This window comes from Mustela nigripes, chromosome 14 (genome assembly GCF_022355385.1).
Source record: "Mustela nigripes isolate SB6536 chromosome 14, MUSNIG.SB6536, whole genome shotgun sequence".
Taxonomy (NCBI): domain Eukaryota; kingdom Metazoa; phylum Chordata; class Mammalia; order Carnivora; family Mustelidae; genus Mustela; species Mustela nigripes.
Window position 1 is genome coordinate 101,720,378 of NC_081570.1, and position 18,949 is coordinate 101,739,326.

Below are 18,949 nucleotides of genomic sequence, written 5' to 3' on the forward strand. Positions count from 1 at the left end.
AGTTCTTTATAGATCCTGGATATCAACCTTTTGTCTGTACTGTCATTTGCAAATATCTTCTCTCATTCTGTGGGTTGCCTCTTTGTTTTGTTCACTGTTTCCTTTGCTGTGCAGAAGCTTTTGATCTTGATGAGGTCCCAAAAGTTCATTTTTGCTTTTGTTTCCTTTGCCTTTGGAGGCATATCTTGAAAGAAGTTGCTATGGCTGATATCGAAGAAGTAACTGCCTATGTTCTCCTCTAGGATTCTGAAGGATTCCTGTCTCATGTTGAGGACGTTTATCCATTTAGAGTTTATCTTTGTGTATGGTGTAAGAGAATGGTCGAGTTTCATTCTTCTACACAGAGCTGTCCGATTTTCCCAGCACAATCTATTGAAGAAGCTGTCCTTTTTACACTGTGTATTTTTCCTGCTTTGTCGAAGATTATATGACCATAGAGTTGAGGGTCCATATCTGGGCTCTCTACTCTCTTCCAATGGTCTATGTGTCTGTTTTTATGCCAGTACTATGCTGTCTTGGTGATCACAGCTTTGTAGTAAAGCTTGAAATCAGATAATGTGATGCCCCCAGTTTTGTTTTTCTTTTGCAACATTTCCTTAGCAATTCAGGGCCTCTTTTTTTTTTTTTTTAAAGATTTTATTTATTTAACAGACAGAGATCACAAGTAGGTGGAGAAGCAGACAGAGAGAGAGAGGAGGAAGCAGGCTCCCTGCCAAGCAGAGAGCCCGATGTGGGGCTCGATCCCAGGACCCTGGGATCATGACCTGAGCCGAAGGCAGAGGCTTTAACCCACTGAGCCACCCAGGTGCCCCAGGGCCTCTTCTGATTCCATACAAATTTTAGGATTATTTGCTCCAGCTCTTTGAAAAATACTGGTGGAATTTTGATCGGAATGACATTAAAAGTATAGATTGCTCTAGGCAGTATAGACATTTTAACAATGTTTATTCTTCCTATCCAAAAGCATGGAATGGTCTTCCATCTTTTTGTGTCTTCTTCAATTTCTTTCATGAATGTTCTGTAGTTCCTTGAGTACAGAACCTTTACATCTTTGGTTAGGTTTATTCCCAGGTATCTTATGGTTCTTGGCGCTATAGTAAATGGAATCAATTCTCTAATTTCCCTTTCTGTATTTTCATTGTTAGTGTATAAGAAAGCAACTGATTTCTCTACATTGATTTTGTATCCTGCCACATTACTGAATTGCTGTATGAGTTATAGTAGTTTGGGGGTGGAGTCTTTTGGGTTTTCCATATAAAGTATCGTGTCATCTGCGAAAAGAGAGAGATTGACTTCTTCATTGCCAATCTGGATACCTTTTATCTCTCTTTGTCTTCTGATTGCTGTTGCTAGGACTTCTAATACTATGTTGAACAAGAGTGGTGAGAGTGGGCATCCTTGTCGTGTTCCTGATCTCAACGGAAGACTGTGAGCTTTTTCCCATTGAGGATGATATCTGCTGTGGGTTTTTCAGAGATAGATTTTATGAAGTTCAGGAATGTTCCCTCTATCCCTATATGTTGAAGTGTTTTCATCGGGAATGGATGCTGGATTTTGTCAAATGCTTTTTCTGCATCAATTGAGAGGACCATGTGGTTCTCTCTTCTCTTATTGATTTGTTCTGTCACATTGATTGATTTGCAAATGTTGAACCATCCTTGTAACCCAGGGATGAATCCCACCTGGTCATGGTGGATACTCGCTTTAATGTGCTGTTGGATGTTATTTGTTAGGATATTGTTGAGAAACTTAGCATCCATATTCATCAGGGATACTGGTTTGAAATTCTTCTTGGTGGGGTCTTAGCCTGGTTTGGGGATCAGGTAATGCTGGCTTCATAAAGAGTCTGGACGTTTTCCTTCTGCTTCAGTTTTTTGAAACAGCATCAGGAGAATAAGTGTTATTTCTTCTTTGAAAGTTTGATAGAATTCCCCAGGGAATCTGGCAGGTCCTGGGCTCTTGTTTTTTGGGAGGTTTTTGATCACTGCTTCAATCTCGTTACTAGGTATTGGTCTATTCAGGTCGTCAATTCCTTCCTGGCTCAATTTTGGGAGTTTATAGTTTTCCACGAATGCAACCATTTCATCTAGGTTGGTTAACTTATTGGCATATAACTGTTGATAATAACTTCTGATGATCATTTCTATTTCCTTGGTGTTAGTTGTGATTTCTCCCTTTTCATTCATAATTTTATTAATTTGCGTTTTCTCTCTTTTCTTTTGGATTATTGTGGTCAATGGTTTATCAATCTTATTGATTCTTTCAAAAAACCAGCTTCTAGTTTCATTGATATGTTCTACTGTATCTCTAGTTTCTGTCTCATTGATCTCTGTTCTAATCTTGATTATTTCCCTTCTTGTGTGTGGAGTTGGCTTAATTTGTTGTTGATTCTCCAGTTATTTAAGGTGTAGAGACAGCTGGTGTATTCTGGATTTTTCAATTTTTCTGAGGGAGGCTTGGATAGCTATGTATTTCCCCCTTAAGACCGCCTTTGCTGTATCCCATAGGTTTTGGGCCAAAGTGTCTTCATTGTCATTGGTTTCCATGAGTTGTTTAAGTTCTTCTTTGATCTTCTGGTTGATCCAAGCATTCTTCAGTGAGGTGGTCTCTAGCTTCCAGGTGTTTGAGTTCCTTCCAAACTTTTCCTTGTGATTGAGCTCCAGTTTCAAAGCATTGTGATCTGAGAATATGCAGGGAATAATCTCAGTCTTTTGGTATTGGCTGAGCCCTGATTTGTGACCCAGTATGTGGTCTATTCTGGAGAAGGTTCCATGTGCACTTGAGAAGAATGAGTATTCTGTTGTTTTAGGGTGGAGTCCTCTGTATATATCTATTAGGGCCATTTGGTACAATGTGTCATTCAATGCTCTTGTTTCTTTATTGATTTTCTGCTTCAATGATCTATTACTGAGAGAGGCATGTTAAGATCTTCTTCTATTAATGTATTCATATCAATATGACGCTTTATCTTGATTAACAGCTGTCTTATGTAGTTGGATGCTCCCATATTGGGGGCATAAATATTTACAATTTTTAGATCTTGTTGGATAGACCCTTTAAGAATGATGTAGTGTAGGGGCGCCTGGGTGGCTCAGTGGGTTAAGCCGCTGCCTTCGGCTCGGGTCATGATCTCGGGGTCCTGGGATCGAGTCCCGCATCAGGCTCTCTGCTCAGTGGGGAGCCTGCTTCCTTCTCTCTCTCCCTGCCTGCCTCTCAGTATACTTGTGATTTCTCTCTGTCAAATAAATAAATAAAATCTTTAAAAAAAAAAAAAAAAGAATGATGTAGTATCCTTCTTTATCTCCGACTAGTCTTTAGTTTAAAATCTAATTTATCTGATATGAGAATTGCTACCCCAGCCTTCTTTTGAGGTCCACTGGCATGAAAGATGCTTCTCCATCCCTTCACTTTCAGTCTGGGTGTATCCTTAGGTTCGTAATGGGTCTCTTGTAGACAACATATGGATGGATCCTGTCGTTTTATCCAATCTGCAACCCTGTGCCATTTTATGGGCGCATTTAAGCTATTCACATTGAGAGTGATTATTGATAGATACGTTTTTATTGACACCATGTTACCTTTGAAGTCTTTCTTTATGTAGATTGTCTCCATATATTTCTGTTCAATGCTATTCTTAGGATTTTTCCTCTTTTATAGAACTCCCCTTAATATTTCCTGCAGTGTCAGCTTCGTGGTCGCATAGTGTTTTAAGTCTTGCTGGTCTTGGCAACTCTTTATCTCTCTATCCATTTTGAATGTCAGTCTTGCTGGATAAAGTATTCTTGGCTGCACGTTCTTCTCATTTAGTGCCCTGAATATGTCTTGCCAGCCCTTTCTGGCTTGCCAGCTTTCTGTGGACACGTCTGACATCATTCTGACGGGCTTTCCTCTGTATGTAAGAAACTTCTTTGTCCTGGCTGCTTCAAGAGATCCTGTCTACAATTACGAGTCCTCATTCTTACTATTAGGAGTCTTGAGGTCTTTCTAGATTCTATAATCTTGGGGGGAGACTGTTCAGCCTCTAGTACATGAATGCTGGTTCCATTCACTAGACTGGGAAAATTGTCATGGAGAATTTATTCAACTATATCTTCTAGTCTTCTTTCTTTCTCCTCCCCCTCAGGGATCCCAATAATTCAGACAATGGAACATTTCATGGCATCATTTATTTCCCTAATTCTGTTTTTGTGGCTTCTAAGCTGTTTGTTCCAGACTTCCTCCTGATCCTTGCTATCTGTTTGTGCTCCAGATCACTAATTCTATCTTCTGTCTCAGTTACCCTAGCTTTTAGAAAATTTAGATTAGATTGGAACTCATTGAGAACATTGTGGACATCATCCCTGGCGCCTTTCAGTTCAGCCCTAATCAATTCCATTTTTTCATCCATGGCTTTCTCCAACCTAGGTAATGCCTAGATAATTGTTAGCCTGAATTCCCTTTCCAACATATTGTCTATGTCAATAGCCATTAGCTTTGTTGCAAAAGGCCCAGCCTCTGAATTTTTCTTCTGTTGGGCATTCCCCCTCCTAGTCATTTTGTTGAGAGATGGCTGAACAGATGTAGCTGAATGTATCGTCCATGGTGCAGGCAAGGTGCACCCTGGAATTCTTCTGAGCAATCAAGAGTCCCCACCCAAACAAAAGAAAAAAGAAAGAAAAAAGAAAAAGAGAGAGGGAGAGAGAGAGAGAGACAGGAAAAAAAAGAAAGGCAAAATAAAAGAGAAGGCCCAGCCCAAATGGGCCCCAAGGTAAGATTTATGAAGTATACAAACAGAAACAGACAAACAAAAAGACTGATAAAAGTGGATGACAAGAGGAAAAAAATACATACATATATATATATATATATATATATATATATATATAAACAAAAAAAGAACCTCATCAAAAAGAACCCCAAGTATAAGATTTATACACTACCAGGACAAACACAAATACACAAAAATACTGGCAGAAGAAAATGATGGGAGAGTGGTTATAAATTCTCAGTGTGGGCAAGGAAGGTTATTTTGATTCTTCCTGGATGTATCTTGATATCTTTGTTAAAGGACTCAACTTTCCTAAGAAAAAGGGGGATTAAAAATTGGTTTACCTATAGGGAGTTAGCATTGCTTGGGGAAAGGGGACTACCCTCAAGCTTAACTCTATATGAACATTAAAAAATAAAAATAAAAAAAAAGAATAAGCTAAACTAAAATAAAATTTAAAAAAATATTTAAAAATAGACAAGCAAAAGAAAAACACAGGTACATGTATCAAAAAGTTCAGGTTAAAAGGTTATTATGGAATTTGATGTACTGGACACCTCACTGTGATGGTAAAAAGGGTAAAAAATTATCTATAGGGGAGCCTGGGTGGCTCAGTGGGTTAAAGCCTCTGCCTTCCGCTCAGGTCATGGTCTCAGGATCCTGGGATCGAGCCCCGCATTGGACTCTCTGCTCAGCAGGGAGCCTGCTTCCTCCTCTCTACCTGCCTGCCTCTCTGACTACTTGGGATCTCTATCAAATAAATAAAATCTTTAAAAAAATCTATAAAAAATGAACCAGAATAGTAGGAATGAATCAAAAATAAAAAATAAAAGTTGTATCTACGAAGTAGTGGCGGTTGTTCTCCTTTTTTGTTGTTGTTGTTGTTGGCTTTCTGAGGGGGGTGCCTACCAGATGGGTTTTCAGGCAGTGTTCCCTGAGTTAAGTCCTCCCACCCCCATCAAGAGGGTGGGCTCTGAGGAAACCGGTTTTTCAGGCTTTTGTTCTCTGGAGGTTTTTTTGTTTTTTCATTTGTTTTATCTTGTCTTAATAGCTTTTGATGGTTTTTGTAGGTTTAGAGGAGAGCAAACTGCACCCACACCTCCGTCTCAGAGCAAAGCCTCAGTCTGTTCCCCTCTGGATGCTCCAGAGCACATAAGTTCCCCCTCGGCTGCTGGCAGAGCACGTTCCCAGTCGAGGTCCCTGAGGACACAGGAACTCCTGCTATTATCCAAAACCATGACAGTGGTGGCTGTCTGGGTGGCTCCAGACTGATAGAGAGGTCCCAAGCAGTGATTGCACACTGACATTTTCCCACTGGCCTGGGATGGGAGCGCTCAGACTTTCCAGTTCCGAGAGCGCCAGGCTGGCGCCTGCACGCACCTCTCTCAGGGGAGGGTGTGGGGTGCGACTCAGACTCTGATAGCACCTCATGGCACGTGTGTGGAGAGTGCAAAAGGCTATGGTTCTGCGGACTGGTGAGGTTCCCAGTCCCTCACAGGAGCCACCACCCAGGTGCTGTCAGGCATGCTCGTGGCTCAGGGACCAAGACCTGGTTTCTTTGCCATACACTCTCTGGCTCAGCACCAGGGGTGGCTGTCCTCGGTCCGGGGACTTAAGCCCCTGTCCCCAACCGCCCCAATTCCCACAATTTTCCCCCATGATCCTTTGCTCTTTTTGAGCACTTTCAACCAGACTCCAAGTTAATGCTGGTCCCTAGTCGTAGGGCACTCTCATATTGGGGTATTACTTTCCAATGGGTCACTTCTGGTGGCTCCCTCCCCCTTTTGTTTATCTTCCGATATCAGTCCAATGTTCCCACACCGTTTTACCTGTCCACAGGTGTCTTCTTCCCCCGTAAAGATCCAGAAGTATATAATTCTAATCTCAGGCTGATTTCATGGGTGATCAGAGTTCTTTGGTAGGTAATCAGCTCATTTTAGAGTACAGGTCAAAACAGCACCTTCTTGTTCCCCATCATCTTGTCTCCCCAAGGCAGATTCTTGAAGAAATATTTGTACACCTCTGTACATAGCAGCATTATTCACAGTAGCTAAAATGTGAAAGCAAAGTGTCCATCAACATGTGAATAGATAAGCACAATGCGACACACACACACACACACACACACACACACACACAGGAATATTATTCAGATTTAAAAGGAAGGAAAGGAAACTTTTTTTTGGAAGGAAAGGAAATTCTGATAAATGCTATAATATGGATAAACCTTGAGGACATTAAGCTACATGAAATAAGCCAGTCGTAAAAAGACAAATACTATATGATTCCACTTATCTGAGGTACCTAGACTAGTCAAAATCAGAGACTGAAAGAACGGTGGTTACCAGGAGCTGCACATGGAGGAAATAAGGTGTTCTTGTTTAAAATAAGTATAAAGTATAAAATTTATACTTGAGTATAAAATTTCAGTTTTATAAGATGAAAATAGTTCTGGAAGTAAATGCATTAATATCACTGAACTATATCTGGAATAACTATTAAGAAGATAAATTTATTTATTTTTATTTTTTAAGGATTTCATTTATTTATTTGAAAAAAAAGAGAGCAGGCACATGTGGGGGGGGGGCAGTCATTGAAGGACAGGGACAAGCAGACTCCCCAGAGAGCAGGAAGACTGATGCAGGACTCAGTCCCAGGATACTGAAATCATGACCTGAGCCAAAGTCAGACACTTAACTGACTGAGCCAACCAGGTGCCATGATAAATTTATACTTCACCACAATAAAGAATGTAGGGGAAAGATAAAGTGTACATTTTCTAATAATTTCATTTATACTTTACTGATTTTTGTCAAACTGGTTGGCCTTTTTTCCTATATTTTCTTTTTTTTAAGTGTATATATATATTTTTTTAATTTATTTTCAGCGTAACAGTATTCATTATTTTTGCACCACACCCAGTGCTCCATGAAATCCGTGTCCTCTCCAATACTCACCACCTGGTTCCCCCAACCTCCCACCCCCCGCACCTTCAAAGCCCTCAGATTGTTTTTCAGAGTCCATAGTCTCTCATGGTTCACCTCCCCTTCCAATTTCCCTCAACTCCCTTCTCCTCTCCATCTCCCCTTGTCCTCCATGCTATTTGTTATGCTGCACAAATAAGTGAAACCATATGAAAATTGACTCTCTCTGCTTGACTTATTTCACTCAGCATCATCTCTTCCAGTCCCGTCCATGTTGCTACAAAAGTTGGGTATTCATCCTTTCTGATGGAGGCATAATACTCCATAGTGTATATGGACCACATCTTCCTTATCCATTCGTCCATTGAGGGGCATCTTGGTTCTTTCCACAGTCTGGCAACCGTGGCCATTGTTGCTATGAACATTGGGGTACAGATGGCCCTTCTTTTCACGACATCTGTATCTTTGGGGTAAATACCCAGTAGTGCAATTGCAGGGTCATAGGGAAGCTCTATTTTTGATTTCTTGAAAAATCTCCACACTGCTCTCCAAAGTGGCTGCACCAACTTGCATTCCCACCAACAGTGTAAGAGGGTTCCCCTTTCTCCACATCCCCTCCAACACATGTTGTTTCCTGTCTTGCTAATTTTGGCCATTCTAAGTGGTGTAAGATGTTTTCTTAAGAGGAAAATATCTGCTTATGCCCTTCAAAATACCTAATGTTCTTTTCATAGGGACCCTGGTTTCCAGGGATCATTAAATCAACTCACAGTGTTGTCCCAGCTCCCAGAACATGCACAGATGAAGGTCCAAAGGATTTCCAATTACCACCTGCTCTTGTCCTTTCTGAGTACCCTTTTACACAACAACCCTGAAAGCTGTTGACTTGGATGGTTGTGGACTAGAGTCTTTTCTGGTTTGGTGTTCTAGTCCTTCCTTTCATATCCAGTGATTACTGAACATCAAATAGTCCCCAAATAGTTATTTAGTCAAAGGTGAGGAAAGGCCAACACAGATGCTCTCCAAATATACCAAGGTTTAAAGAATTGGAAACAAAAAACTTCATGTCATAATTAAAAGAATTTAAATTTACCCAGCAACATTGGACACCAGTTAATAGCTTGTTTTTTCCACAAACTCTTATATTCTCTCCTGTTTCAGAGTCAAAGAAATTAATGCTTAAACTTCCTCATGAATATTACCAACAGATCAACTCCCGTTCCCTTAGGATCTTAGTGTTTATGGCTATGTTAGATAATTATAAGCAGAAATTCTCCTTCTTAGAGTGAGCATAGTGTATGGCACATACTCAGTTTTCAAAAAATACTTTTTAAAGGAACAAATGGCCTAATAATCAGGACACACATCATGGCAACTATCTGTTTGATATGTTGATATACAAATTACCTAATTTTTTAAAGCCCAATTGACACTGTTGAATATTTCCTGAGCCATCTTAATTTTGCTTCCACCATGAAGAAAAGAAAAAAAAAGATAGTAAAATAAACACTTTCTTTAGACAAATAAATTCTTTTTTAGACAACAAGGCATTTACAGTACTTAAACTGCCATTTCTCCTTTTCTCCAGTTCTGGCTGATTTTATGAATGTTAATTGTGGATTCAATTCTGCAAGAGAAAAATGTTGTATTCTTTTTTAATCTGATTTTTACTTTGATCAGCTTCTCAAACACCTGGGGACTAATGTGGACCACCCAGAGGAACGCTATCTGAAACCTACAACAGTTCATGGTAGTGTAAGATCAATGGTTGTCACTATGGTCTTGAGATATTATTTCATCTCTGCCATTATGTGGCTCTGACATTGACCAGGTCACATAAGTTCTCTGTACCTCTCTTTCTTTGCTTTGGTTATTATGAGGTTCAAAAGAAATAATGTATTTTTAAAAATTTGTACTTTTTAAAATATAAAATATAATGAAATTATAAAGCATTATTACAAACTTTTATAAAGTAAAGTCTTATGGATTAAACAAAGTCTTATGGGTCCTTTGACCACCCACATTGCCAACTGTGGAAAAAAGGAGAAGTTTTTGTTTTGTTTTATTTTGTTGCTGCATTCTTTGGCAAAAAGGCAACTCATCTGGATGCTAGAACCACAGTAGAAGCAACAATAGCAGCAGCCTCCATTTGGTAATCAACTATCCATATCTCTAAAATCTCTCATACTTCCAGTGACCAGAAGTCACAATAAAAATCCATGTGCTTGTTTCTTCCCCTACTTATTTCAGATTGTGTGCTAAGCATATGGGACAGCAGATCTGAGTGTTTAAATCCACAATTTGGTATAAAAAGAAAAACTTTTAGAATGAATGCCACCTTCCTCCATAATACGCAGGCCTAATGGTTATTACAATCTTGAAGGAATTCTCCCTAGGCAACTAATTTTGTGGATATTCCTGTATGGCATATTTCCTCATCTTTAGTCTCCTTGAGAATATCTGAAATAACAGATTTCTTAGATTAATCTCCTTGGGTTTATAAATGATAGAAACGTAATTCAAAGTAGCTTAAACAAAAAGGGGAATTCAGGCTAAAACTAACAAGTCAGGAAATGACAGATGCTGGCGAGGATGCGGAGAAAGGGGAACCCTCCTACATTGTTGGTGGGAATGCAAGCTGGTGCAACCACTCTGGAAAACAGCATGGAGGTTCCTCAAAATGTTGAAAATAGAACTACCCTATGACCCAGCAGTTGCACTACTGGGTATTTACCCTAAAGATAAAAACATAGTGATCTGAAGGGGCACGTGCACCTGAATGTTGATAGCAGCAATGTCTACAATAGCCAAAGTATAGAAAGAACCTAGATGTCCATCAACAGATGAATGGATAAAGAAGAGGTGGTATATATACACAATGGAATACTATGCAGCCATCAAAAGAAATGAAATCTTGCCATTTGTAACAACATGGATGGAACTAGAGCGTATCATGCTTAGCGAAATAAATCAATCGGAGAAAGACAGCTATCATATGATCTCCCTGATATGAGGAAGTGGAGATACAACATGGGGGGTTAAGGGGGTAGGAGAAGAATAAATGAAACAAGATGGGATTGGGAGGGAGACAAACCATAAGTGACTCTTAATCTCACAAAACAAACTGAGGGTTGCTGGGGGGAGGAGGGTTGGGAGAAGGGGGCTGGGGTTCTGAACATTGGGGAGGGTATGTGCTATGGTGCGTGCTGTGAAGTGTGTAAACCTGGTGATTCACAGACCTGTACCCCTGGGGATAAAAATATATTATATATTTATAAAAATATAAAAAAAAACAAAAGAAAACAAAAAGGGGGGGGGGATTCACTGACTTGTGAAGTCCGGGACTTATTTTAACACTGACTTAGTCCTGTGATATAAATATTTCCCCATAATCAATTTTAAGCTACCAGTGTGGCATTACAGACTGTGGAGCTGAGAAGAAAGGTACACAATTGGCTCCAGTATGAGCCAACTTGAGCCCACCTCTGCTTACATGCTAGCATGGTGCCCTGTGTCAGTTATGGAGTTAAACACAGTAAAGCATGGCCCTCTCCTGACACATAAGATGAGAAGGGAAGAAGGGGACTTTTAACATTTATGACATTAAGAAATTGCCAGATGCCTGGCACTCGTTTCCATTTTCCATTTGTTATAAGAGCTTAGACTCCGAATCCAGACTGCCTGAGCTTAAACATCAGTGTTATAGTTTGCTTAGCATTTGATTTTGAGCAAGTTATTTAACCCATCTGTGTCTCGGTTCCCTAATCTATAGAAAAGAGTATAGTAATAACATCTGCTTTATGAAGTTTTTTGGTAAATGAAATGAACTGATACATGTAAACATTTAGAATAATTTATCATTCATGATGATTACTCATCAAGGGTTCACTGTTCCCACATTATTATTGCCATTTTCTAATCCTTTAAAAAGAGTCCTTTAAAAAAAATAAAATTAAAAAGAGTCCTTTGACTGATATGTACAATTATCTCCAGGGAAGAAACCGAGAGGTTAAGTGGGTTTCCCAAAGACAAATACAATAAAGTTAAGTTGGTATCTGATCCTGAGTCTGTATAATTCCAAGTTTCACACTTGCTGTACATACCACACTATAAGCAACAGCACTATTTATCATAAGCCCATTCTGAACCAGTAGCTTTTATTAAAATTTAATTTTATTTTTTCACTGTTCCAAAATTCATTGTTTATGCACCACACCCAGTGCTCCATGCAGTATGTGACCTCCTTAACAGCCACCACCAGGCTCACTGATCCCCTCACCCTCCTCCTTCCAAAACCCTCAATTTGTTTCTCAGAGCCCACAGTCTCTCATGCTTCCTCTCCCCCTCTGATTTCCCCCAATTCACTTTTCTTTGCATTCTCCTAATATCCTCATTTTAAATATATTTTCTATGTATTGGATTAGAATAGTACAATGGATTGGGATTTTTTACTTCTACTTTACAGATAAGAAAACCGAAGGTCAAAGAGTTAAGTAACTTTTAAGGTTATATGGCCAGTTGGAATTTGAAGCAAGTCTGCCAGATTCATAGAAATGTAGTTTTAATTACTCCGTTAAATGACTTACAACTATTTTTACCATTATTTGGAGCCATAGTTCTTCATCTTACTCTGACAAAATATATGGGTCATGGGTAATGTGGAAAATGCCATTTAAGAGATAGGAATCTAATGCATAACAGCAACAGATAGAAGGGAGAGAGATTTAGTTTTTGTTTTCCTTACTGTAGGGTGAGAGGACTTCACAGAGGAGGTGGCATTTTAACTGGGTCTTGTTAGATAAATTTTAATGGGCTGATGCTGGTGGGGTATGCATTTCTTATATAAGAAACTACCAGAACAAAAGCATGAAGGCCTGAGATTATGTGTATATTCGGTGAGTAGCATGAGTATCAAACAGACTAGAGAGGCATTATGGAATGGGCAGCTAAAGATATAAAGGTCAGCCTTGATTATAGAGGGTTTTTCTGAGCACCACACTAAGGAATTTTGGCTTAGTTATTTGGCACTAGGAAGCTCCTGAAGGTTTTTGAGAAGGGGAATTAGATGAACAGGACTGTATTTAGGAAAACAAGGCTTGTAGCAATATGTAGGGTAGACTGGAGAGAAAGGAGTCTGGAGCCAGAAAGATGAGTTATATGTTATTGCAATGCTTATGCAAGAGATTATGAAAGCCAGAATTAGGGTGGAGTTGGATAGCAAGGGATGATTCTGAGAAATATGAAGAAGTATTAACAGGAGCATCCTCACTAATTAAAAAACAACTGCATGCATAATCTACTGGTGGTACATCAGTAACAACATTTTAATTCACTACATCTTTATTGAGCCCTTACTAGAACCTTACTAGAAACAGGTGTTATATTGGGTACTGTCAGGGATATAAAGATAAATATGAAAGAATTTCTAACCAAATGCTTTTTTTCATTACCTACTTTTTGCCATGTACTATTCCAAGCTTTTTGTTTGTATTTTCTCAATTAATCCTCATAACATTATATAACATAATAACCATAACAACATAGTTAATATTATTTTCTCCAATTTGCAGAGGAGGACACCAAAGGTCAGAGAGGCAGAATGACTTGCTCAAGACTACACGATATTCCTAGTACCTTGCACAACACACAAACAACCATTATTAGTATAGGCCAAGGCATTCCTCTCTGGCCTAGACAGTTGCATTAGCATGTTAGCTCGTCTTTGCACTTCTACTCTTCCCTTAATATGTCTTCTTTACCCAGCAACCAGAATACATTTTTAAAAACAAATATAAGTCACTCCCTTGCTTAAAACTTTTCTGTGGTTTCCTACTGTGCTTACAATATAACCCCAGGTCCTCTCCTCAGACCACCCCACCCTGAATAATTGGCCCCTGACCATTGGCCATCATAGTTCAACAACTCTCACCTTTTTTGCAGGCTCTGGACTATTCTAAGCACTTGCCCACCTCGGGGCCTTTGTAAATGCATTTTCTCTACCTAGCATCATCCCCATTCTTTTTTTTTTTTTTTTTAGCAAGACAGAACACACTCATTGGGGAAGGGAAGGGAAAGGGCAGAGGGAGAAAAAGAATCAGAAGCAGTCTCCATGCCCAGAACAGAGCCAAAAGCAGGGCTCAATCTCATGATCCTGAGATCATGACCTGAGCTGAAATCAAGAGTCAGATGTTTAACCAACTGAGCCCCCCAGGTGCTCCAAAGACTTCATCCCCATTCTTTATCATCTGAAATTCTTACTTATATTTTTTGTTTTTGTGTGTTTATTCTTTTGTTATCTGAAGCATCATACTGCGCCATACTGGGCGCTGGGACAAAAGGAAAAATCAGTAATATTAATCCTAACGTTATTTAATGTTTTTATTTGTTTCTACATGGAATTTTTGCATTGGTTTTTATTTTTTTAATATTGCATTAAGATATTATTGATCCTGATTATTGAGGTTTTTGGGTACCCACTTAAAACTTACACTAGAGGTAAGTGCCTCAATCTCCTCATTCTTGTTCTACTCTTGGTTAACTGTCTGACTAACCTTCAAGCTTCAGGATAGAGAAACCATGTCTGTTTTATTCACTATTGCATCCAGTGTGTGTAGCAGCAGAGTGCCTTGCATAGAAAGAGCAAAAAAGAAATTTGCTGAATAATTGAATGAATGTCCAAATGTATCATCATATTTCATCATCATCTAACCCTGTATTTATTTGGGTATTCTCTCCTGTTCGTAGATGAAAAAAAACTGATGCTTAAAGACGTTAAGTAACTGTTTAAGGTAGGTACACAGTTAATTAGTAAACAGATGGGCTGAAATTAGAATCCAAGTCTCTGACGTCAGACCCAGGGCCTTCCTAGATCACAAGCCCCTATCCCGAGGTCCTTTCAAATAAAAGCTAAATAGACATTTACCAGAATACTGCAGAAGGAGTTTCTGGATGATATGGGAAGTGGACTAGTTGACTTACCAGTTCTCTTCAAATACTAAATGTTCTTTAATTCTATCATAATCTCCTTAAAATATGACCCACAGTCTCTGGCCTGAATAGAACTTGGTAAACTGAGTGTATTCATCTGCAAAGCAGAAAAATAGCACCCATCTAACTGACTTGTTGAGAGCATTAAATATCAGTTGCCTAATACAGAGTCTGCCATATAATAGATGTCAAATATCATTAATATCAATAATAATAAAAATAATCAACTTTGGTAAAAGTTAAGACCCTGGAGGTTGAGAGTAAAACAATGTCTCTTTCCCTCTACTTCTACAGAAAGTACCAGTTTTCCAGTTGGAAGAAGAGAATTAGAATCGCTATGTGACTTCTGTACTTGCCTTCCTGATTGGAGGTTGGTCAAACCTGTTTGGGAGTTGAGAGTCTTAGGCTCTGAAAGTAACAGAATTAGAACCAGAAAAAAGACCGCCTGGTTTTCACCTAACAGTCTGGCCTCCTTACTTTCTCAAGTGGAACCAATTTCCAGTAGCCTGTAACCAAGCCCTCTTTCCTGGCCTTTCTCTTTTAGGCAACAAGGTGATCTGGTGCTTGAGAGGAACAGAGAGGAGCCTCCACTTTACAAAGAACTTCTCTCCAGTAAAAGCAGCATTGCTATAAAACATCTCCACATGGGAAGGAGGGAGAAGAATGATGTTTTATCTCCTGACAGTAAAGTCAGAATGAGTGTTTCAAGGGTGAGAGTATGGTTTAAATCAGTTGAGGTTGCACATGGGAGCCTCTTGGCTCCTCTCTTTCACCTTTTCTTATGCCAGAATCTTACTCCAAGAAGGCTGAATGAGGCCAGTGATAGAATTATATCCAGTGCAATACTCACCCCTGGGGTCAATTTCATAACCTCTAGAATGGTGTGGGGATTCTAGCAGACACCTAATAAACACATGCTGAGTGACTGATAAAACCTAAGTGTATGATGGACAACTTTACACACATACTCACACATTTACAGGCCTCTGGCATGAGACATCTGTCTTCAGATACTTTCTCCTCTGAATTCCCTTTTATGGTTTTTCTTTCACTTTCTTGGTTAATTTCTTTGCCTTCTCCCATCTTTTCATACACTCACACTTATACATGCATGTGTGGGCACACAAACACATACATGTACACATCCCTTGAGGTAAAAAAGAGGTAAAATAGATTAATTTTACTTACACTTTAAGCAAACTTCAGACTGACAGTGTGATGTACTGCAGCAAAATTTCCTATTCTGCTGCTAGTTTGTCACAAAAAATGAAAGCTAGGCTTGACTGAGTTTGCTTCAATATCTAGGTAATTTAATATTCTATATCATTTTAGAATGAGTTGATGAGGCATAATGGCTATTCAAATCTAAGGGAAGCACTTAAAGCAGATTGTGAGATCAGAAAATAAACAGAGGAGAAAATGAGGTAGGAATATGTATTGATAAGGTGACAAGATAGATAAAGGGCAAAATAAAGTGGAGGCAGAATAGAGAGAGGCTAGAAAATGTAGGTGCTTACATAGCGCTCATCGCTAAAAACAATGTGATCTGATAGACAACATAAGAGACCCACCATGTATTTTATGTCACAGTAAATGCAAGTACCCAATAGCCACGGGGACACAGTGGAGGATATGTAAGATAATATCAAAGTATATACTACGAGGTAAAACAAAACAAACACAAAATAAAACAAAAATCAAAAGCAAGACAAAAAAAAAAAAACTTTGGAATGGGGAATCTGATGTGTGCAATGTAAAGGAGCCCACAGACAGGTAGCCGGCTGGAGATCTGCCAGTGCACAAGTAACTGTGCCCCAAGTCACAGGGACTAGCACTTGATGTGGGGCTGACAGGTAAGAACAAGGCATGCCCCAAAGTGACAAGAAGTGTGGTGTAGTTCATTACAAAAATGGCCCTATTGCAATGTAAACTTTAAGCTTATCTCTTCAAGAGGTATAATCTATTCTCCATCTATTGATTCTCCACCCATTTGACCGTTTAACCTATTTTGTCATGTTGCAAGTGAATGCCTGACAATAATGCACTCACTGGGGCTTGCTTCTTCTCCTTTGCTTATCTTGTTGGAACCCTGACTCTCACCACCTGTGAAGATTTCCAGGCTAAGCTTATTGATTGACAGAAGCTTTTCCTTGTCAACCTTAACACCCAAGCTTAGGTTATTAGTCTAGGAATTTGTCTAGGAATTTGGGGATAATAATTCAGTAAACAGAGGAACTCAGTGTTAGGAAAAAATTAGGAGACCAGTAACAAGAACTTGAATAAAAGGTGAAGAGGGACCAGATCCCAGAAACAAGCAAATTTGAAGATCTTGGAACCTTGCAATAGGGTTAGGCAGTCTTAAAAGTGAAAAAGTTTAACAACATAATGCAGACTAAAATTTGTTAACTGCCTCCAAGATCAGGTAAGGATTCTTGCCAGGAACCTTGAGTTTTAAAATTTTCCTACCCATTTCTTTTATGATTATTATGCACAATAGATATCCAAAACCTTTTCCAAACTCCTCAGGAGCTAAATTGAACTTCACTTTTCTTGTTCTCTTTCCTGACAATCTTACCTCCCAGGTCACAGAGAGAACAGAAGCCCCCAAATAAGGACTCAGTCAAAGTTCTTCCACAAAATGTATAGACTTAACCAAGGACATCCAGATTTGCCTCCATCTTGCCCACAAGATGGAAGCAATGTCCTCTTTGTCCCTTGCCTTTCTCATCCTACCTGTGCTCTAGATCTACCAAGAGGATTTCTATCACTTATCCTCTTTCCATTTCTTCACTCTTTCCTTTTACTCAGTTTTTCCCATCAGAATGGAATATTCCAATAATTTCTATTTTTAAAAGCCTCCCTTATTCCATTTTCTTCTTATGACCACCCTGTTTTTCTCTTCCACTCTACTATCAAACTTTGGGAAAAGTGGTGCACTTATTACTCCTATGTCCTCCTTTCATTTAGCTTCCAACTTTTTTTTTTTTTTTAACTTCTTCCCTCAACATGCCATCAAATTCTCTCACCCAAAGCTGAGGATCAGATTAAGCCTGACATATGCAATGATATTAACCTTATTTTTCCTAAGTACATGTGAAAGGTAACAGAAATCTGTCAGACTTTCTAGTTTCCCTCAGGATATCTTCCTGGAAGTGATCTACAACTTCTCCAAACTAGAGGCTATCTGCTCAATTATTTATTAGGAATAGTCCTCCTTGGATTAAGAATAAAAAGGATGGACTACAAGGCTAGAGCTGAATTTTGGTCAATCGTGAGGGATTTGTATGGTATTGAGCTTCTTTATAACTGAGAAGTCATAGCCAGAAGGTTACCTACTTTTTAAAGGGCCATAAAAATACCATTAGTCCAAAAATATTCTCTGGGTTTGAGTCTAGGAGATCAGTATTGATGAGAAGAGAAAGAGTAGATAGTCTAAGTTTTGCATCTGCAAGTTAATCATATCTAGAAAGGGCCATGCAATAGGTTTTTCCACTGAAACCTGTAACCTACAAGTTCGAAACACTCAAACGTCTGATTTTACTTGCCACCCTGCTGGTGCCAACCTGTCTGGTTTACTCAAGTTTTTGTCATCAGCCTCCTGTCACAGGTCTGTTCTATGAAAAATTAATTTCCAATCAAACCCAGCAGCAGAAGAGAAAAGAGAAGGGAGTTCTTTTGTTTCCAACTTCTGCAATTAAGGAAAATACAAAAAAAGGAGAATGGGAATAGCCAGATTGCTGAACAACTACATCCAGAAATAAATCTTCCTAAATATTAAAAGAAGAACTCATAGAAAAGCAAATATACAAGGCCCTTTAAGAGCTATTTAAACAGGGGAAATTTCAGAAATAAATAGGAAACACTGAAAATAAATATCTATGTTAAGTGAGTAAATGTAATGCACCACTGTTACCTAAAAAAAAAAATGTTATTCCAATTGGATAACAAAGTAGAATTCAAATTTATACTAAATACAAGGCATGCACTTAAAGTTACTGAAAAAGACTGATAATCAAAGACTGTGCAGATATACAGTAAGTGGATGCAAAAAAAAAAAAGGCGATGATCTAATCTTAGCACAAGATTAAATTCAAGTTTAATAAATTAGAAAACAGGGGGAGGAGTCAAGATGGTGGAGAAGTAGCAGACTGAGACTACTTCAGCTAGCAGGAGATCAGCTAGATAGCTTATCTAAAGATTGCAAACACCTGCAAATCCATCCACAGATCGAAGAGAAGAACAGCAATTCTAGAAACAGAAAAACAACCACTTTCTGAAAGGTAGAACTGGC